General features: G+C 46.9%; 1 protein-coding gene across 3 annotated transcripts in view; it reads right to left on the bottom strand.

The window, feature by feature from the left end:
* CYRIA (CYFIP related Rac1 interactor A) overlaps positions 1 to 6776 on the bottom strand; it is an 82497-nt gene extending 75721 nt beyond the window's left edge. For 2 of the 3 annotated variants that reach the window (XM_036335289.1, XM_036335290.1), the window contains exon 1: positions 6538 to 6775. The gene's annotated coding sequence lies outside the window, so the exon portion shown is untranslated. Of the gene's footprint in view, positions 1 to 6537 lie in introns of all 3 variants that reach the window. The other variant, XM_036335291.1, reaches the window with a different exon arrangement.
* Positions 6777 to 26688: the final 19912 nt, after the last annotated feature.

The raw sequence follows: 26688 nt of genomic DNA, 5'->3' as shown, positions 1-26688 counted from the left end.
GGATTTCAAAGGTGCAGGCCAGCTGTAGTTTTTGAAATGCTGAATTCTCATCCCAGCCTAGAAAAGCCTTGGACTTGGGGTTTCTCTCTATCATCCATCGATGTATCTATGTATCTATCTATCTATGCATCTAGCTAGCTAGCTAGCATCTATTTCTTGACCTAAGTTCCTATAAAATAGAGAAATTAGACTACAGTTGTTCTTCCTGCTTTGACACATAGGAGTCTGCCATTCTGCAAGCCGAGACCAGCCAGCCCCGGGTTCTCATGACTTCAGCTGTCCCAGGGAGGGGTCTAGAAAACAAGCCCTATACAACATGCCTCATTTGCTGGACTCCCCGGCTCAGCCAGGCCACACGCCGCCCCCACCAGAGGCTCAGCCCCTTTCTGCCAGATGGCATTCTCTGGTGAGGTGAGCTGGGCACAGGCCACCAGGAAGGACATCAGCCCACAGCCAGAGAGACGGGTCACAGGAACGCTTAAGCCACAGCCTGTATTGTATTTTATCGTTTTCCATTTTCAGTGTGCGGGCACAGCTAGCTCTGTGAGATGAGGATTTTATCCGACGCCTGCGCGTGAGTTCCACGCTCCTCACACGTGCACAGCTCCCGCTTCCAGTGTGGGTGGCAGAGAAGGACCAGGCTCTGAGGGCACCCCGACGTGGTTGCAGGTACCAGCTCCCCACCTTCCTAAGGAGCTGACATTACGCAAGTCCCTCTGGACGTCAGTTTCCTCAGCATAGAACAGACAGCGTCTATTGCCAAAGCTCCTCAGGAGGTTGCTAAAAGTGGACACGAGGCGTGGCGTTCCTGCTGCGGGTGCGCTGGGTGGCTCAGGGTGCTGCCGCCCGCACGTCATCGTTGCTACAGGAAGGGCATGCGTTGGTTGCCAGTGGGAACGTGAGTGTTGACGGTGTGTTGGGGCAGTTGTGCATTTATCATTGTCCCGCATGACCCTAAAATGATGGTACATTTTACCTTATTCCAAAATCTGGAAATCGTCAAACCAAATGATTTTACTAAAGGACATTCACTTAAAACACAAGCAGACTGCGGTAACGAAGGGATGTGTGAGGCCGAGCCCTCCGTGTCCACATCAGTGTGGGGCCTGGGGCCTGGGAGGAGGCTGGTGACTCTCACCCCCACCCCCAACCCCCACCCCCTCCACTGAGCTCTTGCATACCCCCTCCCCTTTTTGTTTTTGTCTCTCCTTTTTGTTATTGGCCTTGACTTCCAGCCTTTTATCAGATGCTCAATAGGAGCACGGTTCCCTTTCTGGGAGGGACAGCAGGTTTCTCTGCGCTTTGAGAGGAGGCTTTGGAAACACAGAGCTGTCCCCGTCCCCGGCTCTGTCTCCGCAACCCTGCTGGCTGAGGCTGCCAGGGCCTGCTCCTTCACCTGTCACCCGGGGCAAGGAGCCCAAGGGCTGGTTAGACTCACAGGCCGCTGTGCAAGGGCCCTTGCACGTTATGAAATCCAACCTCCCCATTTCACCAACAGTGGGACGGAAGTAGAGACCTGCCCTGCTCCCACCCAGGCAGCAAGGAGCAGAGGAACCTGGGTCCAGTCCAGGCCACATGCTTCTCTGCCCCAGGCGTCACCCCCCTGCTCCCCTGCAACATGTCAGGTGGAATTCAGGTGCTCCACAGGTGACACCCGGGGAAGAAAATGGGCTGTGTGGCTCTGAGTAGAGGCAAAGACATCTCCCGAGTCCCCCGGTTCCCTTGGGACACTGCACTCTGCCCGGATCCCTGCTTCCGCCCCTCTGCCTCCCCGTGGAATGAGAGCCACCTGCGGGCAGGGACAAGGCCACACTGACCACAGTGTCCTACCTCCTGCAGCACAGGGTTAATGGATGAATGAATGAATGATCTCATTTTGATGCTTCATCCATCCTAAAAGTGCAATTATACTCTTTGGGGACACTGCATTCCCCAGTTTCATTTTAAATACCTAATTATCCAGGCCCTATAGAAGTTTTATTAGAAAGGGAAGTCATTAAACAAGCAGACACCAGACGCAGGCCTGACATAATTGCGAAGAGAAGCGCGTCTGTCGGCAGGGCCAAGGCGGACCTAGTAAGCTCACTGCTGGCAAACAACACGCCCATTTCCAGCACTGGGACTCACTGGTCCAATGGGGCGCCTAAACCAGGCAAGCAGACTCCTACGTTCCCCGGGAAAGGTTAGTGATTCTATAATTGCTTTCCAACACCTCCACGTTCCTAGATGGGAGTTAGGCTGCCGAATCCACACCGCCCTTGCCTGTGAGCAGCCACCCACCCACCCACACTTTGTGGCCTCACTGCTTCCGTCCCTGAGTCCCTGGGATGTACCTGTCATGCTTTCCCTCCGCACGTTCCATTATGAAAACAGTTCCATTTATTTCCTCGACAAGAGCAGCAATCCATTCTTGTGCAAAGAAAGCTACTTCCAGCTTTATCAAACGCTTCCTCCCAGCTCAGAGGTGTCAAGCTCCTATTCATCACTTTTAGAAAAGACGCCTCGTCAGTGCTGAGCCGAGAGCAGAACCCTAATAAAGTCTCTAAATATTTACTATGAGTCTGAGTTACAACACTGACCAGTTCCACCCCCGCTGAAATCTGCACACATTCTTCAAGCGCAATTATTTTAGGTCACGGACACGCCAGCCAAGAAAATGACAAGACTGTGTGCAGTGGCACAAAGAGCCGGCGGGACCCAGTTTTAAATTCTGGCCCTGCCACTCGCTAACCGCTGGACTCTGTGCAGCCGACCTCACCTCTCCCTGTTCCCTCAACAGTAAATAGGGAATGGGAACAGTAATGCCCAGAAGTTGTATGGAGGATTCGAAAAACAACGTAAATACACACATAGGGTAACTCTGAAAAAAACAAAAGGAAGCTAAACATGCTCAGAATAAAAACGATGCAACATTCACTTTCAACTATTTTCTGATGGAGGAACCGAGAATATGCCATGGGGTAAGGACAGTCTCTTCAATGCATGGTGTTGAGCAAACTGGACAGCCACGTGCAAAAGAACAATACTGGACCACAGTCTCACATCAGACTCCAAAGTCAACTCGAAATGCACTAAAAACCTGAACGTCAGGCCCGAAACCATAAAATCCCTAGAACAGAACCTAGGCAGTAAGCTCTTTGCCACGGGTCTTGGTGGTGCATTTTTGGATTTGACACCAAAGCAAAGGCAACAAAAGCAAAAAAAGCATGGAAGGAACGACACCAAATGAAAGCATTCTCAAGGCAGGAACACGTCTTTGAAAACCAGGGCATTTGTTGCCATTTCCAATGTGTTCCTCTTTGAGAAAACAAAGGCCTTGGTGATTCACACAGTGTCCTGGTGCCATGGAACAGAGCTTATCTGGTGGGAGATAAGGCAGAGATTAACCAGCAGCGTGAGGCACCTGAGCGATTTTTAACCTTCCCAGATAATGAATGGATCTCTGAAGGCCAGAATTAGTCCGAAGAGCTTCCCACCACGCTTCTAAGAGGACCCAGAGGCCCAGTAACTGCGAACTCTTTTCTAATCAATATAACTAAATAACAGCAAGTCTAATGTGAGGTGGGCACCAGGCCAGACCCTATAAATACGTAAGATAATTTGTTTCTGAGAAGGCAAGTATCGTTAGTGCCATTCTACAGATGCAAGAATGGAGGCTCAGAGAGGTGTTTGTTTGTTTTTTTTCAGAGTCTCACAGCTAGGACATCACAGCAATAAAGTCTGAACTCAGATCTAACTTCAAAATCTGCTCTTTGCAATGTAGCCCCTGAGGAAGGAGCTTGACCAAGATGAAACAGGAACCAGCGGCTACTAGGAGTGGATGAGTCAAAACTCAGCGAGGAAGGCAGGGCTGGCTCCCTGCCACATGCCTCTCTCCTGGCCCTGCTCACAGGAGCTGAACGGGGGGCTCTGCAGCAATCACCCCATCGCTGTGAGGGCCAGACCAGGGCTTGCCAAGTGGGCAGGGGCAGGACTGCTGGATTTCAGCCACACGGCACAGGCTGCCTGCGTCAACCTTAATGGGTGACCCAGTCAAGTCACCAACTCTGGGACCCTTCCTTTTCTCTATGACCCACCTCTCTGACTGTATTACAAGGCTCTCTTTCCATGACTGTCTTCATCAGCAGACAGCATGCTTGGAACAGTAACTGTACTCACTTTTTTAATCCCCAATTCCCCAAACTGCATTTGGTACAGAGTAGATGCCCAATTAATGAAAGGTACATAAACAAACAGATTCAACATCAAGGCTGGATAAGATGACTAAAGAATGCCCCTAACCATGAGATTTTGCAGCTAATTATTCCTAAACCAGTTCTCGATCTCTGAGCGGTGGGTCAAGGTCTCTTCACCAGAGAGGATGTTATAGGTGCTTCAGGCTTTCAACCTTCCAAAGCACTCTCTCTAGAAAAGACTCCATCCCATCCTACCAGCACCAGCCAATGTGGCCACGAGGACAGATGCTGCCAACTGAGGCCCAGATGAGTGACGGCATTTCCTCAGGGTCAACGTTTGACCTTGAGGCTGTTGCTTCTCCGGTCTGTTCATGTGACCACAGTGCTTTTCCAGCTTATTAACAAGCCCAGAGCCTGGGCCATGTGAGGGGAGAAGGGGAGGGAGTGGGGAGAAGAGTGTGGAATGAAGGGAAGTATAAAAAGGAAGAGAAGAGGAGCTTCTCTGGCGAGTGTCACTGACAGCTGCCAGCCGTGACCCTGGGGCCGGGTGCGCTCTGAGCAGGGGCTGGCTTGGGAGGGACAGATGGGCTCTCAGTGTCCCTGACTCATCCAGTTGCATCCAGGCCCTGAGAGTAAAAGCAAACTGAATGCTTCTCAGTGCTGAGTGAAAACAGGAAGTTGCAAGTGGCTTCGCTCTCCTCTCAACTCGGGTCCCTACACTTGGGGTCAAGGGACCTATCAGGCAGCTCCCAGCAGCTCTCCTCCGCCTCCGTGGGAGTCCAGCAGCACGCAGAGGGGCCGGAAAACTGGGGACCACCTCCCATGAGCCTCGGAGGAAAGTCAGGGGGATGCCAGCTCCATCACTGTCCCATTCACTTCACAAAAACTGAGCACTGTGTGCAAACCTCAGGTGACGCCAGGGAGACAGCTCACTCGGCAAAGTGGGGACAGCCCCGACCCCACAGGGCTGCCATCAAGATGAAAGGAAATAACGCCTGCCGGCTCCCCCACCGCACTCGACATCTATTATTAGGACCGAGGCAGGATGCTGCCCACAGTGTGCCTGGGACTGTGGTGCCATGCCCGTGGGTGCTCCCCCCCCGCCCCCCAGCGCAGAGCTGGGAGCAGGAGGGGGTGTGGGCAGGTCTGTCCCCACCTCTTGGCCCTATTTTCCCTGGCAGGAGGGCAGGGCCAGGATGAGGTGAAGCTCTGCTAGCCCCCAGCCTGGCCCAGTGCCCATGTTTATGACTGTTTATCCCAGAGCAAGTAGAAAGGAGAAATTAAAGCCATAAAAGACAGGACAACAGACCAATAAAAACCAGCTCCCAGAAGAGTCAGGAGGAGGAAGGGAGGCAAAACTGTCGCCATGGCAACACAAGACAGTCGGAAGCATGCAAGAAAAACAGCCCCTGCTCTGCCTCCTCGCTTCATGGCAAAGCAAGCCCTGGGACCCCATTCAGAGCTCAGGGCGAGCCTGGGACCCACCCGAAAGCCCTGGCCCTCAGGCCCAGATGCCCAGCCTGCCCTGGCTGGCACCAACCCTCCTGGTGCTGGCCCAGCACAGGTCCCAGCCCTGCATGGTCCCAGCCCAACTCTGCGCCCTGGGGACTCAAGGCGGTGCAGGGTGATGGTGGCTGGTGAGAGGGGAAAGTTTCAAACAGGGAAAGGAAGGAGAGCCACCCAGCGGTGGGGAGACCAAGGCCCTGAACACCAGCCCTGGGTCCCAGGGAGCAGGTGGGAAACCCAGGGTGTGGGAGGGGAGACCGGTGGCTGGGGAAGTCCTGGGGGTCTGGGTGGGGTCGGTAAATAGCTTTGGAGATCTTAAATGACCACGCTCTTGGGCCTAGTCTCTGGGGATCCCGGCCAGTAAGTACATCAGGGAGGCTGGGATGGACCCAGGGACCACCTGGCCCATCTGACAGAGGCTTCTGGGTCCTTCAGCTGGCAGGCAAGACAGGTGTCTCCACCACACCGCCCTGCTGGCCAGGGACCAGCCTTTCAGGAAGTGGGTCGAATTGTTCCCAAAGCTCAAAGTCAGTCCCTTCTTCCAGATTGGGGGGCAGAGGGGGGGCGAGGGTGGCAAGGAGGCCTGGGTCCCAGCACAACAGCTTGCACCCGACTAAGAATCTCTGGGGCAGGTGGCAGGGGAAGGGTCCAGGTGTGCAGGCGGGGGGAGCGCTCACCCCATCCCTGGGGCCTTAGGGACTCATGGGGAGCGGCCTCTCCCGGTGGGAAGGGGAAGCAGAGGGCGGGGGTCCCCTAGAAAGATGGTTTGGGAGCTGATGATACCTGAAGGGGGGAGGGGGCGGGGAGAAAGGGGGGGTGGAAGGTTGAGGGGCGAGGGCGGAGGTCGGGAACATACCCCGAGGCTGTTCTGGGGAGAAGGGGCAGTGGGCTGCCCAGAAGGCCGTCCAGGCGGCGATGGCAGGAGAAGGGCGTTAGGACGGGGTCCTCCAGCGCCCGCCCTCCCTTCCCACGGCTGGGGAGGATGCGGGGCTCCGCGGCGCCTCCACAGCCCGTTCCCTGCAGACCCCCGGCCGCGTCCCCGCCGCGCCCGCGCTGCGCTCACCGGAGCCGCCGCCGCCCCGCTCGGCCGCGTCCACCGCCGCCGCTGCCGCCGCGATCGCCTCTCCAGCGGCCGCCGCACCGCAGCCCGAGACGGTTCCGGAGCCCCGCCCCGCCCGCCGCCCCGCCCCCCGCCGGCCCCGCCCGGCCCGCCCCGCCCCTGGATCCCCACCCCCGGATCCCCACCCCGCGGCTCCGGCCTGGTCCCCCCCACCCCCCCACCCCCTGCCCAGGAGCTGGTGCGGACCCAGTGCGCACGCGGTCGCCCCTGCCCGTCGCTCGGCCGCTGGGCTTCGCCCTCCCCGGGGAAGCCGGGATCTGCTGTTTCCAGCCCTGGAACTCCTCCATACCCCCTCTCCCCGCCAAAAAGAGAAACAAACAAACAAACAACCACAAAAAGCACAGGAAAGGCCCAGCAATCAACTCCTAGATTCACCCCACCCTCAAATAGTGGCCCTGCGCCCGGTCAGACCATATCCCCACCCTCAAATCACCTTGGATTCGAAACCCAGCTCCCTGCTCACACTGGTAACAGGTTCCCAGTCCTGGGGGGCAAAGGGGGGCAGGAGGGCGCAATGATCTAATTGAGGAGGCCACCAGAAAAGTCTTCACAGATGCTTAGTTCAAATATAATTACCCAGAAGAGTCAGTCTACAAAAACACTTAAAAAAACCTCTATGATGCAAGGGGAAAGCAGGGATTACCGTGTCATTGTCATGATCATTGTTCTAAAACATCTGCCATGAAGGCTTTTTGCATTAAAGAGAGATTCAGGAAACCAGAGAGGGCTGTCCAGTGCCAAACAGGTTGTGAGTCAGAGCCCCAGTTTGGGGGGGGGGGGCGGGGGGGGGGAGGCGGGGGCCGGTCCTGCAGGCTCAGGCTTCTCCTGCTTCCTTTTCCAGGCCATCAGCCCGAGCATCCTGAGACATTTATTAGATTCCTACAAGGGGTCAAGGCGTGTGCCTGGAGCTGTGCCCTTGCAGGAGTGTGTGGGCTGGTAGCTGGTAGCATAAGGCAGGCAGAGCTGAGTGCAGGAAGCTTCGGGAGAGCTTGGTCGGGTCCCCCCTCTTTCTGAGCCTCTGACAATCCATAGGTGGGTCTGAAAAGCTCCCATGAGCCGCTTGGCATGGCTTCCTGTGCTGGGTTTTGGCAAGAATTCAGACAGGAGCCAGGAGGGCACAGTCTGGTCAGAATGAAACAGTTCCCCCATTGGTAGGGGGCCTTAGGATCCGAATGAACACTTTCCCATTCTTCATGTGTGTCTGCCCAGGCCTGCATTCCTGGCCCAGCCCCTGCTGTCATTCCCTACAAGGACGACCCACATTAATTTGGGGTGATTCTATTAGAAAATTCTTCTCACTCCACCCCCACACCTACACACCAACATATCAAATTTATTCCGTCCACCTTGAACCTGGCCAGGCTCTGGGAAGGGCAAGGATGAATCAGCCACAGACGCCATTCACCCCATAAAGCACTATCATTTCAGAAAACAAGAGGACTCCTTACTTTCCACCCACCTGTCCTCAGAATACAGCGTAGGTTGGTGAGAGGAGACTATTTGATGCAGGAAATATCACTTCCACGCACATAAAGACAGCTTCTGTTTCAGGCACTGAGGGGTACCCTCATGGTATTGCCTAGCCCCCTGTGGAATAACAGGGTTTCGAATTATCAGTGTGGAATTTAACAGTTAAGTGTTTCCTAAGACACGATGATCAGATGAAATAGTCTTCCAGCGTCATCAGTGATGCTAATAACAAGTTTAGAGGTTTGCATAATAAAGATTACAGTGAAATGAAGTTATCATTGAGGGAGCCAGGTAGCTTGAGATAAAGTTTCAGATGGTTTTTATTCACAATGTACATTTGCTAAAATGAACTTTAATGTCGTAGTTAAATTAAATTTAAACGGAACTATTCTAGTTTCAAGGACACCCTCATCACTTATTTGTGTGTGTGTGTGTGTGTGTGTGTGTGTGTTTTAGAGATTTCTTGAACTTTGGCAAAGTGCCAGGTACTGTGCTAAACGATGGAGCCTGCGCCCAGCCTGGGAGAGTACACGGACAGCTTGCCAGCTCAGTTTGTGACAAGGCAGAATAGGAAACAGATGAGAATAGAGGTATTGGTGGTATGGACCCAGCACGAGAAGGCATTCATTGTGATTGGAGGAAATCAGGAGCAGACCCCTTTATGTTGAGCCCTGGGGGATGAGCTAGACTTCCCTAGGTAGGAATGGGGTCAAGGACACTCTAGGTAGAGACACAAAGGGGTTCAGTGTGGCCGCAGCGCTAGAGGGACTAGACAAAGTGAGGCTGGAGGCTGAGAGTGAAGAACCGAGAAGGCTGCACTTAACCCTGGGAGCTGCCAGGGACGGGCCAGCCTTGACTGGAGCCTCCAATAAAGAGAACGATGATAGGCTAGGAGCACTTGGGGGCCAGAGACGGACAGAGAGAGGAGGCAGCAGTGAGAATCATCAGAAGAGCACTACCACCATCGCCCACGGGTTGTGAGCTGCCCTCCATGGACCAGGCTCTGCTCCCTCACGTTTGAAAAGCATCCCCAGGCTGAGAATAATTCTTCCCACAAACCAGTCCCCGATTATAGTTCTTGACTATTAGAATGATTGGATCACGGAAGATGGGCGTCCACTCTGGAGATAGAGCAACAAGGGCTGGTCCCACCCAGGGCTCCTCTCCATCCACTGAGGTCCATCCTGGGGCAGGTGGAACGAGGCCCTTTCTCAGCAAAAGCCCCCTTGTTCTTTGAAAGGTCATTCCTGATTATGTACCTTTGCTCCTATATAGGCACCTAGGATGACTTCCTCCCCACCTCCAGCCATCAAAGACCCCTCCCCTCAGTGCTAACGATGCCTCACCTTAGTGGTGGCACTGTGGTAACACTTCTTTTCTCTATGTCTCAGATAAGAAAAGGACCTTATCTGAGACACAGATAAAAGCCCCACTGGATGTGGAATCAAAGCTGAGCGTGCATCCTCATTCTGCCACTCACTAGCTGTGTGAACAGAAGTTACTTAAGCCTCTGGAGTTTTGAATTTCTCTTCCAAAAAAAATGGGAGTAGTAAAACCTGCCTTCGAAGGTTGATGGGAGGGCTTTGTAGCTGTGAAAAAAAGAATAGGTGTGTGTGTGTGTGTGTGTGTGTGTGTGTCCTCCTAGCACCTTGGGTGATGCTGGTCATGCAGTAAGTGCTACTTGCTACTTAGTGGGCTGATTCACAGTTGAGGACCGGGAGTGGAGGCGGACTGATTCGGTGTCAGAGAGCCTACAATGCTCTCTGCTTGCTGCTCTATACGAAGGAGTTTCCATTTTGTCCTCCTACTTCACTTGTTTCCCCAGGAATCATATAGTGCTTTCCCTCTGGCATTACTGTATTGACTCCCAAAGGTGGCGGGTTTTCTTGCCAATTACAGGCCACAGTTGCTTTATGTAACTAGGGGTTTCTAAGGAAACATGGTCAGGCCTCAGAGGGAGCATAACAGATCTGATTATGAATATTGAGCCAATTTTTACAGCTGACATGCTGCACACTTCCTCGTTGCAGAGATCACAGCCCCATCTATGTAGGGAAACTTGGTAATGGCTGACAACCGTTGCTGTGGCTGAGTTGGAGCCCATGATTTGAATGGCTTCTTTAGTGACTGAGATTGCCAAGCTCTTTGAGACCACCCTTCCTTTGCACATGGTCCCCTGGGCCTTAAATGACCTTGTGTCCTGGCCCACTCATTATATTTCTACTCATTTATTAAAATCCCAGCTCAAAAGCAACCCTTCTTTAAAGCCCTCTTCTACTCTTAAGGCCATGTCAAATGTTCTTTCGTGTATGTTTCCAAAGTATTGCCATCACACATTTACCTTCCCACTCACCAGACCATGTTTATCACATCAGATTTTACACAGTCCATTTTTGTTATTCCCAGTAGCTATGTTTTATGAAGTTATCAAAAACACTGAACTAGAAAATAGTGAACCATTGCTCCTAAGGGAAATAGAGGGTTAGGTTCCTGTGAGCATCTACTCCCAACATTTTCATCAACTGATCAGTACACAACCTTGGTTAATATGTGTTTCTGTTTAAAGACACCTTACTTAATATACATTGTTGCTTCACTGGCATTGAATTCACAGCCAACAGCACTATAGCTCATATAACTTTGGAACAAAGCTTGTCTAACACGGACATGTTCTCCAGTAAGGCACATCACAGCCTTCTCGCACTTAGAAACACTACATAACAATTCATTACTATGCTTGGGTCCATTTTAAACAGCGAACTCACCCATATAAAGCACAGAAATGTGAAAAACATGGCACTAAGTAGATCAGGGAAAGGGTAGTTATTCACAGCATGAGAGCTAAAACAAGGCAGAACTCTGCCTAAATTGACCTCAATTATAAACTTTTGAACAATAATAGATACAGAGGCAGAGCTGCCTCAAACAGATTGTCAAACTGCAGCGGGAAGGCCGGGGAGGGTTGGGGGGCAGGAGGTAGGGGGGTAAGAGATCAACCAAAGGACTTGTATGCATGCATATAAGCATAACCAATGGACATAAGACACTGGGGGGTAGGGGAGGCTAGGGGACTGTCTAGGGCGGGGGGGGGGGGAATGGACACATATGTAATACGCTTTGTAATACTTTAAGCAATAAAATAAAAAAAAATTAAAAAATATAAATAAATAAATAAATAAATAAATAAATAAATAAATAAATAAATTGACCTCAGCTAGAAATATGTATGTTGGTGACTCAAGTTTTTTGCTGTACAGTGCACATGGCAAATGACACAGAGTCACCAGAGTACTGATTTTGAAGTTACAAGTAAATGTTAGCGAGTAGGCAAGTTCACAAATATAGAATTCACAAATAATGAACATGGACTGCGTGTGCCTCCAGACTAGACTAGGAGCTCTTTGCAGCCATAATCTGTTTTATTGGGCTTTGTGTCTTCTCAGAACCTCTAAGAGCACCTGGTATATAAAAAATGGATGCTCAATATTTGAATGAATGCACCATGCAATCCAGACTTGCATTTCTTGAGGGATTTCCCCAACAACTTATAAATTTATAATAATAAAGTGCCAAAATGTACTTCCCTCATTGGAATGTCAAGGACTTGACTTGGTTCCTTTCATTGATCTGAGAAGACTGGTGCCTTCAAATGTATGGAACATTCTGTGTGGAGTACATCCTTGTGTGTGACACATCTGGATGCTCCAGATAATGACTTCCAAGATGAGTAAAGATTATGAATAAAACTATCCACCCATTGCTCCCAAAGAGAAAAGGGGGCAATGAATTTGAAGGATCTGAAAAAAATACAGCCAATGGGCAACAATGAGAAAAATTACATACCAGGGACGGAAAGGGGACACTGGTGATGAAGCAGAGTGGTAGAAGGGAGGAAAGTGGACAGCCAGAGGCAGGGCCATCACAGGGACCATGCAGCAGCTTTGCAGAGAGGTCAAGATTTGAACCGGAGCCCTCTCCCTCACCTACAGCAGTATGACTTTGGGTAGGTTTCTCAACTTCCCTCTTTATTGATATATATATATATATATTAATAGGACTTAAAATAAAGGGCTATTCATGCAACTGACATTTATTGAGTGCCTACTGTGTGCCAGGTAGAAACATGAATGAGGTCATGAACATGCACATAATAAATGAATGCTGAACACAGGCCTGATGTAACTTAGCTACCAAATTTAAAAAGTGATTTTAATTATTTACAATAAATTATGTCTACTCTTATTCTCTCTTCTCTTTCCTTCTCTAATTTGAAAGATTTCTATGTATGGCTTCTAACCCCTTCTGAGTTGAAACCCTCTGATACCTTTTCAGAAGTCAGTTAATCTCAATCTCTGTCTGGCCAGGTAAATCCAGGAATGTTTGATTGCATCAATTTTTGGCATCTTGACAAAATGAGTCAGCCCCTTTAGGGGAGTCTACTTCACCACCCACAAAGCTTACACCGTCTCCAAAATCACCATCAGCAAAGTAATGACACATATACAAGGGCCTCGCAGCAAAGGCTGAGAGCATTTTATAGGCATCGCCCAGTCATCTAGGTAGCATCACAAGCAGGTAAGTAGGGGTCACTTATGACTGTACCCATTTTATAGCCAGGAAAATGAAGGCTTGATGTAACTTATCCAAGTCATCAACTGCATGTCAGTCACAACCACAAAAATAAAACACAGGTGCTATGGCTCCTTGAATTAAGAACCAAGCGCTGAATTCCTTGGACAACCTGACCTTCTTCCCTTTCTTCCTTTTTTCTTTGGGAAATTTATCAGTGACCAAGCAGGCAGGTTGATTTAGGTATAAGTCAGTGTTCTCTCTCTTACTATCAGTGATTTTTGTCCAATTTAGGAAGCTAAAAACCCAACTGGGTGCTAAGACCCTGTTAAAATTGCCACCACACAGAATGGATAACTCCAGAGAGCTTTTTCACAAGTCCTGCTAGTAATGTATGAATAGGCTTAAATGCACACAACTAATATATGTGACCATCACATAAATGGCCCTTTTAATGGTTTTCAACCTATTGTGTTGCTTTTTAACTCTTTAATCACTTGAGAAATGACTTAAAATAAGGATGCAGTAACTTTAAAATATTTAGAACTCACATTTTTCTGCTTTTTGCTATTCTCCCTTGAGCCACTATGCAGATCAATCCTGTCAGCTCTCTCCTGAGTCATTTCTGTTATTTCTGATTGGTCCCCCTGCTTTCATATTCATCTCATCCAGTCCGCTGTCCATCCTGAAGCCCCAGTAATGTTTCTATACATATATGATCATCATGACAACCCTTTTATTCAGACCTTTCAATGGCTCCCCACCACCTCAGTGCAAAGTCTTACATCCTCTGCAGAATCCATAGGTCATTTATAATCTTTCTTTCGTGGTTTTTCTTTCATTTCTTTTCATTTTGGAATTCAAAATAGTAAATCACTCCTCTGCCTTTTTGTACCTGCTGGTTCCTCTCCCCAGAATGCCCCACTCCTCACTATCAAATGGATAAGCTCCAAGTTATCCTCCCAGAAGGAGAAGCACCACCTTGGAACAAAGTCATCTCTGAACTCTGAGCCTCAGTCTTCTCAGGCCCAGTAATTCCTACACTTTCTCTCAGTGTTTTCATTCCGCCCATCACTGCTGGGCTCCTGTGTTCCCAGGGCTTGACAAGCTCACGTAGACACAATAAACAGCCACTGAGTTGCTCTGAGTTAACCCAAATCCCTCAATAAATAGAGATTAGAAAAACTGCCCTTTCAAGTTATTTCTGGGAAAGCAAAATATACTCAAACCTGCCAGAGCAACACAGGACCTTCTTCAGAAGAGAACGATTCCAGAGTCCTTTTCTCCTTTGTGGCGGATAAAACAAAACTCCCATAACGAGCTTTTCTAATTGTGTGATCTCAAAATAAAACCCACATTAGCGATCACTAATCAAATCCAACAAACAGATCTCGTCTTCCAATGCTGAAACGCTTCCTTTCCTCCTATGCCAAGACCTCTGCATGGTCTTTGTTTTAATTATACTAAGCATCTTTTTGTTCTTCCTCTTGGACCTTTGCCTGGGAGGGTGGGGCAAGCTGTAAATAATAGTCATCATCATGATAAGAAATATTACCCAGTCTATTTTTAGAGCCGCAGACCAACTCACAGGCATGCCCAGTGCGACCCCGGTAGAGCGGCAGTGATTTCTTGGGGAGAGTCTTGGGCTCTTGAATATTTCACCTGTCTCATTAGTGTCACTCACTTGGCGTGACTGCTCAGATGGCAGCTGCTTCAGCCAATAAACCCCGTCAAACTGCTTCCCATCTGTTCAGAGGAAATGGAAGGTTTTAGAAAATATGATGATTTTTAGGTTGTTATTCATAAACACAATTGGTTTTCTGAGTTCCACATTTCTCTACATACAGGCTTCCATGAATCTACTTAATATAGGTCTAAGAAATAATTGGAACATTACCTGTTTTTTTTTCAAACACATATTTAGACATTGCAAGATCTTTAAAGAAACTCAGAGCAGAAGGGGCCTTAGAGATAATCTAACCCAATGTGCTCATTTGACAGATGGCAACACTGAGGCCCAGAGAGGGAAGGGGATTTCCCAAGGTCATATGGTAAGTAGATGGCAGCCCTGGGATTGAAAACACAGTGTGCTGGTTTCACACTAACGTTTCCCTCCCCTCCTCACACCCCCCTCCCCCAACCCAAAAGCTGAACAAATGGGCAGCCACCTCCTGGCTTGAGCACTAAAGCTTTTCAGCCTGATGTGTTCCCAGGATGCTTATCCTGTGGACATAAATTATCCAGTTTCCCCCACAATTTCTCATAGATCCCAAAACTACTTAAGTGGCCTACTCCGGGTCTTGTCCCCAATGGGATGAGTCTGTAGTGACGGTCCAGGCCAAGTCCGGACACAGGAGTCTGAAATTGCCATCCTTACAGGCAGGGGGTCTGGTGGGAAGGGTGTGTCCTGAGTCCTGGGTGTAGAAACAGCTCTGCTTTATTTGTTGTATGAGTTAGGGCAGGTCAGTAGACTTCTCTTGTTTCAATGTTTTCATTTGTCCACCATGGATGATAAATGCCTGCCCAAGAGGAACGTTGAGAGAATCAAAAGAAATGACAGATGTGGAAAGACTGTGAGAAGCTCAACGAAAAATCGTTATTTCATGTAGCAGCAAAAACACAGCAGGATATTTCAAGTTTGTTTATTTCTAAAGTGGCATGCGTAGGAATTTGATGCTAATTTCCTCCTGGTGGTCAAGTTTTCTTTGGCCTTTATTTTTCTACCAAACATCATTGAAGTCTGAACAAATTTTATATTTTCATGTAATTAAGAATTTATTTAGCACTTACTATATGCCAGCCCCTCTGATAGGTGGTAGGGATACCAGGAAGGGTACGCTTGTGGTCCTACTGCCCAGGGTCTCCTCTCTGAGAAAGGTTGTTTCCCGAGGTAGGAATTTTCTCCTGAGTTAGGGAGGGAATAAAACCCCTCAACTAAGTGCTAGGTGGGTAATTAATCACTTTAACTATGAACAATCATGCTTAAGCTACATAATCTTTACTCCCTGGAATGGAGATAAGAAATGCCCTAACCTTTGTAATAGAGATTGATAGGATTGAATCAACTGGTATAAATACAGATGTAACAAGACAGAACTTAGAACACAGAACCTACTCAGAACCTAGAGACAGAAGAACTTCGCTGGAGAGAACATGGCAAAAGGTCCTGGACTGAACCTGACTACAGAAATTGGCAAGAGAACATGACTAGAACCTGGTGACTGAACCTGGCTGGAGAACCTAGCGAGGGAACATGGCTACAGAACCTGGCTGGAGAACCTGGAGAACCTAGCAAGAGAACATGGACACAGAACCTGGCTGGAGATCCTAAGCAGAACCTCCCTGGAGATCCAGACCACGCTTGTGGTCCTACTGCCCAGGTGGGATACAGACATGAGAATACATATGGAATTGCCTTATTGTATGAGAAGGGTGTTAAAGAACTCAGGGATGGGCATTCAACCTAGACTGTGAGAAGGACTTTCAGGAAAAAAAAAAATGTTAAAGGTCAAGTAGGACTGATGGAGGAGGTTTTGCTTTCATCTTTATCCTGATAACCTGGTGTGGCCCCAGAAGGTAAGCTCCTGCAAGTGAGGGTGGCTGCCTAAGGCTGGGCCCAGGAGTTTATTTTTTTAAATATATTTTTATTGATTTCAGAGAAGAAGGGAGAGGGAGAGAAAGATAGAAATATCAATGATGAGAGAGAAGCATTGATCGGCTGCCTCTTGCACATCCCATCCTGGGGATCAAGCTCACAGCCCGGGCATGTGCCCTGACTAGGAATCTAACAGTGACCTCCTGGTTCATAGGTCGACGCTCAACCACTGAGCCACGCCTGCTGGCTGGGCCCAGGAATTTTTATCTCTCAAGCTTTATGTCCTCACTTGGTCTCCAGCAGCTAGTCAATCACCCTTCACGTGTTTCCACCAGGCTCCAAGTGTGGCTTCTGCGCCTGGTAAGCTGTGACTCTCTCTGTCTTCCTGTTTCTCCACGTCTTAGGCCCTGTGACCTCGGCTCTAGGACGCACCTCTGAAAGGTTGTTGGTTTTCAGTCTGTTCAGCTTTTTTCTTGTTGTGAGGGTGGGAGTGGAGACTTCCAAGGGCTGTACATGTTGAACTGGAACCTGGAAGTTTCCAGCTTTGAATTTTTTTTAAAAAAAATTATTTTGTTTATTTGAGTTATACTTCCATGTTGGTCCAAGAGCACATTTTCATCTGTGTCCTAATACATGGTTAATTTTTGGAAGGAGTTCCTGTGTACTTGAAAAGAAAGTGTAGTTTCCAGGCCTGGGGTGTCACGAGTTACTTATTGACTTATATTACTAGAAGTTATTTTTCTTTTCTCATATTGACCTTTTCTTACATTGTGATTTGTTTACTCCTCTTATTCTGCAAACAATAAGAAATCATTGTTTTACGGTCTTTTAAAAATCACTCCATTGTCTCCAGGATTATTTGTCGCTCCTCTTGCCTCTTCTTCCTGGTCACTCATTTTCTCACACGGTTTATGATTTTGGCCATGATCTTGCTGTCAGTGAGAATATTTTCAATGGGAAACACATGCGACTTGCCTGGAGTTCAGTGTCTTGTTTGCCTCTGCTGAGATTGCATGAATTTAAAAATACTGGACTAATGTTTATGTTGATGTATTTCTTTGGGGTCCTGAACTACTGAGGTGGCTTAAATTTGGACCCTTTCCTTTGTTCCGATTACTTGCAGGAGTGTCTGTTTCCAACCACTGGCCTAGGTAGGTGGGGAGCTTTATTACAGCTTTTTTTGGATTAGGTGGGCAGCGATTTTCTTACAAATGACAATGCTGGTGGCTGCAGAATCAATTCAGGCCACTTATTTCCAGCTGCCCACCCACAGGGTTCTACTGGCTGAGTTTCCCTCTCTGTGTGGGCATCCGCCGCTCATCCCAGATGCTAACGCCCATCGCCATTTCCCATTCCCCTGTAACACTGTTCAGTTTTAACTCCACTTACCAACCTTGAGATTCCCTCTCCCTTTGTTTCACTTTGGAAATTTCCTTTCTGTTAAGCTATGAATTTACAATTGCTAGCTTATTTGTGTTTTCATTTTTAGTTCAGCATTTCTATCAATTTCCAAGTAATTCCACTTGAGCTCAACTTGCCTTATTTTTCAGTGGTTGTGGGACATATACTTTGAAAGGGACACACAAAAGCAGGCTCTCCTGTGGGCAGCTGACACTCCGTGGGTGCACAGGGAACACTGGCCCGCAGCTGCCTTGTCCTTGACTCTCACCTCATGCCACCTATTAAGCATCAAAGAGTCAGCCTTGCCTGGTCACACAACTGACCTGCCTACCACACCTTTCTTTGGCCTCTGACATCACTGATGCCTGTGTCTGACTCTCCAGGGCCTATCCAGCTGATGCCTGCCCTGGATGGTGCCCGATAGGATTCCCAGGGGACGCCTCAGCCTGTGATGTGTGCCCAGCGCCCAGTGAAGTCCCCTGTCCATCCTATACAAAGATCGATGTCTCCATGTTGAATGGTGGTCACAGGGGCTGTTCCAGATGTTCCTGCCTTTAGAATGCGTGTTCCCTTTTTCTCAATCTGTGTCAGTCCATAGGCTTAATGACTTCAGCTAGGATATATGATTGCAGATAAAAATACCCAAAGATGCCCAAGCCTCTTTTTGTGTCTCAAAATTTATAAACTTGGGGAAAAAGTTATTACTATAATTTGATCAGTTCAGGCTTTTAAGGAAACGTGTCCCTTAGTCTATCCACATTTTAAAAAATGGTTTAAAGAAAATTAACCACACTGTGAGGTTACTAAGTAATGAAAATAACACTAGATGCATTTATTGATCTCTAATAGGATTATTTTCTCCTTTTATTTCCTGGTAAGGAACGCTTTTTCAAGGTTGAAGAAAAGCAATTGTGATTGGTTTCTTCACAGCTATTATCAACTGTAAGAGAAAAATTCAGCTAGTTTGCAATTTTCAAAGAAGTGGAAAGATTACTCTGTTAATGTCTATTCAGTTCCTTTTCTATTTGGGGAATTGACGTGAGGGTGGCTGCAGAGAAGTGACTGCAGGAAGCTTAAGTTGCAATCCAGAGGCAGCCTCCATCTGCAGAGCCCCTGAGTCGCTTGCACTGCACGTGGGCATGTGCGTAAGAACCGGAGCCTCGTTCCCCAGAATTGCATGCTTATTCCCAAGTAAGGGCTTTTAGTGAGAATCACTCCCGTCATCAAAAAAGCACTTACTAAGTGGCCATCTGTGCACGGTTCTTTGAAAAGGCTGCAAATACCTAAAGGCTCAATTAGAGATGCTGTATGAACTTGTTGATGTTATTAAAGGGGGACGATCATGTTACTCAGGGGATGTATACACACCTGGTCAGGTAAGCCATTCACATAAAGAACTGGTGCATTGAAATACTATACAGGCCAAGGGCATGTGTTGGAAAAACAAAATACTGGAATGGGAGTCAAGAGACCCGGGTGCTGGTCGGGCTTTCCTGGAACTCAGCTGAGAGAGCTTGGAAATCACCCGGCCTCCCCGGCTTCGCTTTCCTGTGTGAAGCTGGACAAAATTAGGAAGTCAGACAGCGGTTATTAATGGAAAAGTCACGTACAGTTCCTTTACACATGGGCAAGAATACATGAGTGCCTGCCTCCAGGAAGCCCAGTGTGTTAAAAAAAAAAAAAAAATAGAGACCACAGGGGAATCCATTGGGGTGAAGGCAGAAGTAAAGGCCTGGATGGGGTTGCTGTAAACTTATGGATCTGCCATGGGCAGTGGGGGACTGAGCCTGAGGATGAGAAGGCCCCAGGAACCATGAAAATAATTTGCATAAAGAAGAGTTGGGGGGCCTACCAGGGAGAGAAGGAGATGGGTCCCCTGTGACCCCAGAGGACAGCAGTGTGGCTAGGGTGACATTGCAGGAAGGCGGAGCTGGACCTGAGAGGCGGGTAGCATGTCATGCTCAGAGCTTGGAAGGCTATGCAGCCTTGAGCCCTGGGACTGCAGACTTGCTGAGTGACTGGGCAGTTCATTGTCACCATCTGGCCCAGGGTCATTCATGGACAGCAGATGCGTGTTCCCTGGACGTTACAAAGCCCTTTGGCTTCTCTTTGATTTGGGGGAAGAGCTTTCTGTTAGAGCAGCACACCCTAGAACAGTGATGGTGAACCTATGACACGCGTGTCAGAGGTGACACGTGAACTCATTTTTTTGGTTGTTTTTTCTTTGTTAAATGGCATTTAAATATATAAAATAAATATCAAAAATATAAGTCTTTGTTTTACTATGGTTGCAAATATAAAAAAAATTCTATATGTGACACGGCACCAGAGTTAAGTTAGGGTTTTTCAAAATGCTGACACGCCGAGCTCAAAAGGTTCGCCATCACTGGACTAGAGGAATGGGGTGGCAGGGATTCCACCATCATTGAGCACAGGAGGCGGGGCTGCTTGGCCAGGCTGCAGGAGGGGCTGTTTCTACCCTGGTCAGCGTGTTTTGCTGTTGAGACTCTCTGGGTTTCAGTAAGAGTCACAGAGAGTGGGCAGGGTGGGGAGAGCTGGAGGGAGGAGGCCGGGTCATCTTGAGCTGGGGTCTGGAAATGCACCGTGGGCAGCAGCATGAGGATCCAAGGGGCCCAGCAGTCTTTAGGAGAAAGTGGATCTGCCTGAGCCAGGACGAGGGGCGGAGGAAGGCGGACTCCGGTGAGGCTGCGACAGAGGGCAGAGCCAACTGGCCCAGATCTCACATACAAGAAGAGGGATGATGGGCCATTCCGGGAATGGGAGGAGAGTCTACGTGGGCGATCGCAGCCCAGGGAAGACGAAGGAACGCCTGCCAAGTTCACTGGGTGGTGGGCTGGAACCTCTGCTTTATGATTCAACGTCATGCATCTTTGCAGAGGCTGGAAAAGTTGTCCCGGGTGTCACTGTGAGGGCAGACCCAGCCCACCCAGGCGTGGCACATGCGCTCAGCCCTCTAAGGGGAGACGGTCCCTATACTCAGAGCCAGGACACAGATGGTCACTCGGCTCCAAACTGAACACTGAGCCGATGCGGTCTGTCCCTTAGACCCCGAGGCCTCAAAATGTGTGACTAATGCTGCTGCCAACCCCGGCTTTCCCTGGAGGCTCAGGGCTGGGGAGTCATCAGGGAGAGATGACACTGAGGGGTGACAGGAAAAGGTGCAATGGAAAATGTCCTGCATTAGTTACTAAGGAGAGCAGCTTGCATTCTGATGGATTTCCGAGAGCGGTGTTATAGCAACCACACGCATGTTCTCAAGAATCTCGAGAACTGCCTTGTAATGCTCAGGTGATGCACAGACCCGCAGAGCAATGAACGGGGCAGGGCCAGGGCTGGGAGTGGAGGGGGATCTGACAGAGCATCGGCCCAGGTGGGCTTATTTCAATAATGAGTCTTAAGAAGGTTCCTGGAAACTCATCATGGAGGTAAAGTTTTCTGCACCCATAGCAGCACCCATTCCATTGCTGGGTTATCCTGATCTGTGGGTGCACATGTCCCCTTGGCCCCCACACAGTCCCATTGGCACGGGTATCTTCTGATGAAACCCCCTTGCAGCCCAGCCCACATGGCTCAGTGGTTGAGTGTCGACCTATGAACCAGGAGGTCATGGTTCGATTTCTGGTCAGGGCACATGTCCAGGTTGTGGGCTCGATCCCCAGTGTGGGGCGTGCAGGAGGCAGCCGATCAATGATTCTCTCTCATCATTGATGTTTCTATCTCTTTCTCCCTCTCCCTTTTCTCTCTGAAATCAATAAAAATATATCTAAAACACACACACACACACACACACACACACACACACACACACACACACACACACCTTGCAGCTGACTGTCCTAACTCAGTGCACACAGCAGCCAACACTTGATGGAAGTTCCTCAGTGGTTTTCCTAATGAAACTTGTTTGATAACCAGATTCCTCCTCTACTGATTCCGCAGTAGGTGCCTGCCTGGAGCCCGACACCTGCGGGGAGAGAAAGCTGACAGCACACAGGGCCAGAGCAGCTTGGAAATTCCTGAAAACAGCCCGGCCAGGCTACTTCCTCAACCCCCGGCAGTGCTGGCTCTACACAAAGGCCAGTTTTGTGCGGCTTGTATGGCGTCCTCCTTCTCGTCCCTGCCACTGGTTCTTATCTGATGCCATGTCTCTGCCAGGCTGGTGCTCCAGTTTCTGCTCATCTCCACTTTCAATCCCATTCTCTGTGCCCACTGAGCTCGGCCTTGATACTCCACGTCTAAGAACTCAGAACAAAGGGAAAGGAACACGGGCCTGGGAGGCACAGCGGGACAGGTGGCAGGAGGGGAAGTCCCTGCTTCCAATAAAAGAGCCATTTTCTAGCTGCGAAGCTACACTACATGTTCCGAGAGGCTCTCATTCAGGAAGAAATTATTCTTGAAAGGGATTGGATAGATGAAAGGGAAAAACGTGAAGTAACACTCGAAGCGAAGTTGGCACCGATTGCCAAGTGAGTTAAATGTCAGGTTAAGTAATTTCCTGGGATTTTATCCCAGTTTCCTCTTCTTCCTACTCATCTTTCTTCTCATACAATGTCGTGAAAGGCTACTGTAGGAGGAAGTCACAAGGTTAAATCACAGGACAACTTGGATTTGAAGAGAAAATGGTATTTAAAAAAAAATTGCACATAATTGAATGGCCTTGCACTCAAATCTTTGCGTGCTGGTTAGCTAGAATAAAACAAAACACATCAAACACACGCCAAACACACGCCTATAATACACATGCCTTATAGATGAAAGAAAAACTACTCTGACCTACAGTTCAATCTGGTATAAAGCTTAGTCTGATCTTAAAATGTAAATAGTCTCTAAGCCATTTCTCTCTTGTTGGGTAAAACCTGCCCCATCATTTGGGGAGCCTGCCTCCGCTCTCCTAGCCTGGATGGAGCCTGGGAGGTGGGAGGGCGTTAATGTGGCCTCCCCATTGGGAGAGCAGCGGCCCGGGCATTACTCTGGTCCTCGGAGTCGTGGTGGATTCTACACTGATAACTGTCCCTGTCTCGGTGATTGACAGCAGGAATGCTCACCTTTTCAAAGAGGTAGGTCACACCTTCCTCTTCAGAAGCGAAGGAAGGGACAGAATCTTTACAACTGAACACCCAAAAGGTGCTATTGGGATCAATTTAAACAGAGAGAGAGAGAGAGGGAGAGAGGGAGAGAGGGAGAGAGGGAGAGAGGGAGAGAGGAGAGAGAGAGAGAGAGAGAGAGAGAGAGAGAGAGAGAGAGAGAGAGAAAATAATGCTGGATATCCTGACCCGTGCTGGCCCAAACTCAGGATAAAAGAAAAGAGAAATTCTTCAAGATTTTAGAGACAGAACAAAAGTGACATTAACCAGGTGTTTATCTTGTTGAGGTGAAGCATTTGTACATCAACTGGCTGAGAGGTCGACACGTAATGTACTCATTTAAGGGTTTTCAACATCGAAAATTAGGATGTACCAAACATTAAAATACCAGAGGAACAAAGTGAACAAAAAAAACTCCACCAATTAACACAAAAACAAGACAGAGAAAGAAAAAGAAGCACTAAGCCAGTGTACAAAATGGAAAACATGAGGGCCAAAAGCAGCCCAGCAGACATGATCGCAGCGAATAGGATGCCGTCAGCAGGGTGGCAGCTCTGTACTGTTTGTAACTCTCCTAAACCAGCAAGAAACATAAGAGACACAGTTTAAAGGGACTCCCGGATCTCTCCCAGGCGCAGTGCTGCACAAAGGCCAAAAGAGCAGTATTTGTTCTACAGAAGAGACCATTTAAAGTGAGGATTTCCAAGCGAGGCGACCGAGAGACAAGGTATTTAATAACGTGAAAGAAGATGTGAATCACGGATTTTTAGACCTCTAACAACCTTGCTTTAAAAAATGCAAAGAAAACTGACCCATTCTATGGGAAACACACAAATCTACATTAAAGGAGAACGTTCTAATACCACGCTTTTCTGAAATTGGCAGACAAAGTAGACAGTAAAAAAGGACCGAGAGCGGAGCTCCCAGTCCTGTGCACAGCAGGTGGGCCACTGAAGGGCTGAGCGACCGACCCACGTGGCCGTGTGTGGCCTGGTGAGACCCGAGGCGCCACAGCCTCGGGTCAGTCACCGCAGACTTCACACAGCTGCTCATCAGCCGAAGGTGCCATTCAAACAAGTTTCTATGTGAGCTGTGCTCTGACCTGAACACATTTGGGAATGACTGAGGAGCACTAAGTCGGATCTGGGACACGATATGATGAGACACATATTATGATCTCCTATATATGTTTGTATTATGTATTTGCATATATTTTTCCATCAGACTATGTATCTATAAAGAAACCATTTTCTTTATAAAAATAGAAATATTCAAAAATATTGACAATGTGTGTTTTATCTCAAATAAAATCTTAATAAAATTTAATAACTGAAAATGTTTATTATAGGTTTTCTTCTCAGGCTATAATGTAATAAAATTAGAAAATACATTAAAATAATAGCTTACACTAAAAAATATATAGTCAAATTTTTTAAAAAGTTGTATATACCATCCTGGTAATTTTGTGAACTTTTCTGTGTGTAAATTATACTTCAATAAAAAGAATATATGAAATATTTTAATTGAGTTTTAAATTAAAGAGAAAATTAAAATGTCTATTTAGTAGTAAGTTATAGTGAGTGTACTATATTTTATAAGCTGGAAAGTTTCAGTTTAGTAGTATTCCAAGGAAAATGTATAGTCTTACTTTCATATAAGAGAAAAAAAGATAAAGAATAAAAGAAGAATGCATACAATTAAAGAAGGTAGGAAAAACCATAAAAATAAATCAAAATAAAATGGAAGAATATTTTGACAAAAAGAAAAGTAAAAATATAAAAATCAGACAAAAGTAACAAAAATTTGGACAGTAAAATCAAGTGATGGTCCTTTGAAAACATCAATAAAGTAGAAAATCATCACAAATTAAGCTAAAAAACAAATAAATAAATACTAAAATAATGATAAAGAACAAATATGGAGATTAGAAAATGATGATTAAAACGATAAAAGAATAATACATTAATTTTGATGAAAGTTGAAAAAATAGAAATCATGGGTGATTCTTCTAGTAACATACAATTTTGCAAAACTGAGTCAATAAAAGTTAGTACACCTGTCTATTAACATGGGAGAAATGAAGAAAAATAGCCAAGATCCAGCCTTAGGCAAGAGCCCTATCCAGGCTGCTTTTAAAAATGAGGTAATTCCTAATTCCTGTTGTATTAACTGTTCTCAAGCACAGAAACTTCACAACCAGTTTAATGATATCCTGAGATTAAAACCCAAACCTCCTTTGCTGACCTCTCACCTGTGTTTCTCCGTGGATGCATGTAGAAGTATCCCTCTCACTCCAATTGAAGAATTAATTTGCTCTTATCAGGAAAACATATTAATTTTATCAAATGCCTGCCTGCTCTCTATAGAAATTATCATAGGGCTTTTCCTTCTCTGTCTTCTTAGTGTATTAAATTGCTTTAATACATTTCCTAAAGCTGAATTACCTTTGCATAACTAAAATGAATCCTACTCATTCCATTTGCTAAGATTGCTCACTAAATGGCAACCATTCTGCCCAGAGTAATCACACAGGGCAACTTTGTTTTTCAAATCATGAAATATACTATAGTAGGGTTTTATTTGCTAACTAGAGGCCTAGCCCACGAAATTTGTGCGCAGGTGCGGTCCCTAGTCCTAACCTGGGATCAGGGCCATCTTCCCAGCTGCCAGCAGCTGGCCCTGCCCCCCACCGCCACCCACCCCTGGTTCCCTGTTTGCCATTGGGCAATTGGAGCCTGCCAGCCAGGAGGGATAAAGAGAAGGGACCGAAGGTTGGTGGGCAGACCCTGATCAGGCGATCAGGGCCTGCAAACTGGGGGCAGCTCCTGTGTTGAGCATCGGCCCCCTGGTGGGCAGTGTGCGTCATAGTGACCAGTCATTCTGTCATTCAGTCCATTTGCATATTACCCTTTTATTATATAGGATATGCAATTCATTTATATATACACACCCTTTTTTTTTTCAAATTTGTTCATTCTGTGATTTTATAGTGCCTTTATAAAATTTGATACTAGTATTCAGCTATAAAAATAATTAGCAAATGTTTCAGCTTTTTCTGTGCTATAAAAACATAATAGCATAAGAAGTATTTAATCCATAAAGGTTTACTTTTAAAGATATTTTGCACCAGTGCCATTTTATGTGCTAGTGTTAAGTGACTATGTCTTAAATATGTTTCCAAAGTTATAGGTCTATTCAGATTTTGGTTTTTTTTTCACATAAGTCAGGTTTGGTAATTTGTATTTTCATGAAAATAAAAACATTTTCAAATTTATTAGTGTTTTGTTCTACAGAGAATTCTCTTATAATTTAAAATCCATTTCAAAAGTCTGTTTTTTGTGGCTTTTAATTCTGCTTTATCTCTTCTTTTCCCTGATATAATTTACGAGGGACTATTTTTTTTTACTAGTTTTTTTCCATAAATTCTACTTAAAAATTTTTTAAAATATATTTTTGTTGTCTTCTAACTTATATTATTTATCTTTATGAATTTTCTCTGAGATTTTATTTTCCTTCATTTAACTTTTTGAGCTTGACACTTATTTATTCTCAGTCTTTCTTATTTAATAATAAAAGACAGATTATGGATTTCTTTTAGGTATGTAAATTTTTAAGTTTTACTATGCTGTGTTTTGTTGTAGTTGATTATTAACTTATTAATAACCTATGACACCAAATTTGATTTTCTCTTTAAAACAAATATTTAAAGAGTGGTGTTTTTCATTTTAAGTTTTTTATTTCTTTACT

The sequence above is a fragment of the Myotis myotis genome, unplaced genomic scaffold, assembly GCF_014108235.1.
Source record: "Myotis myotis isolate mMyoMyo1 unplaced genomic scaffold, mMyoMyo1.p scaffold_m19_p_14, whole genome shotgun sequence".
Taxonomy (NCBI): Eukaryota; Metazoa; Chordata; class Mammalia; order Chiroptera; family Vespertilionidae; genus Myotis; species Myotis myotis.
This window is presented reverse-complemented; position numbering and strand designations above follow the sequence as displayed.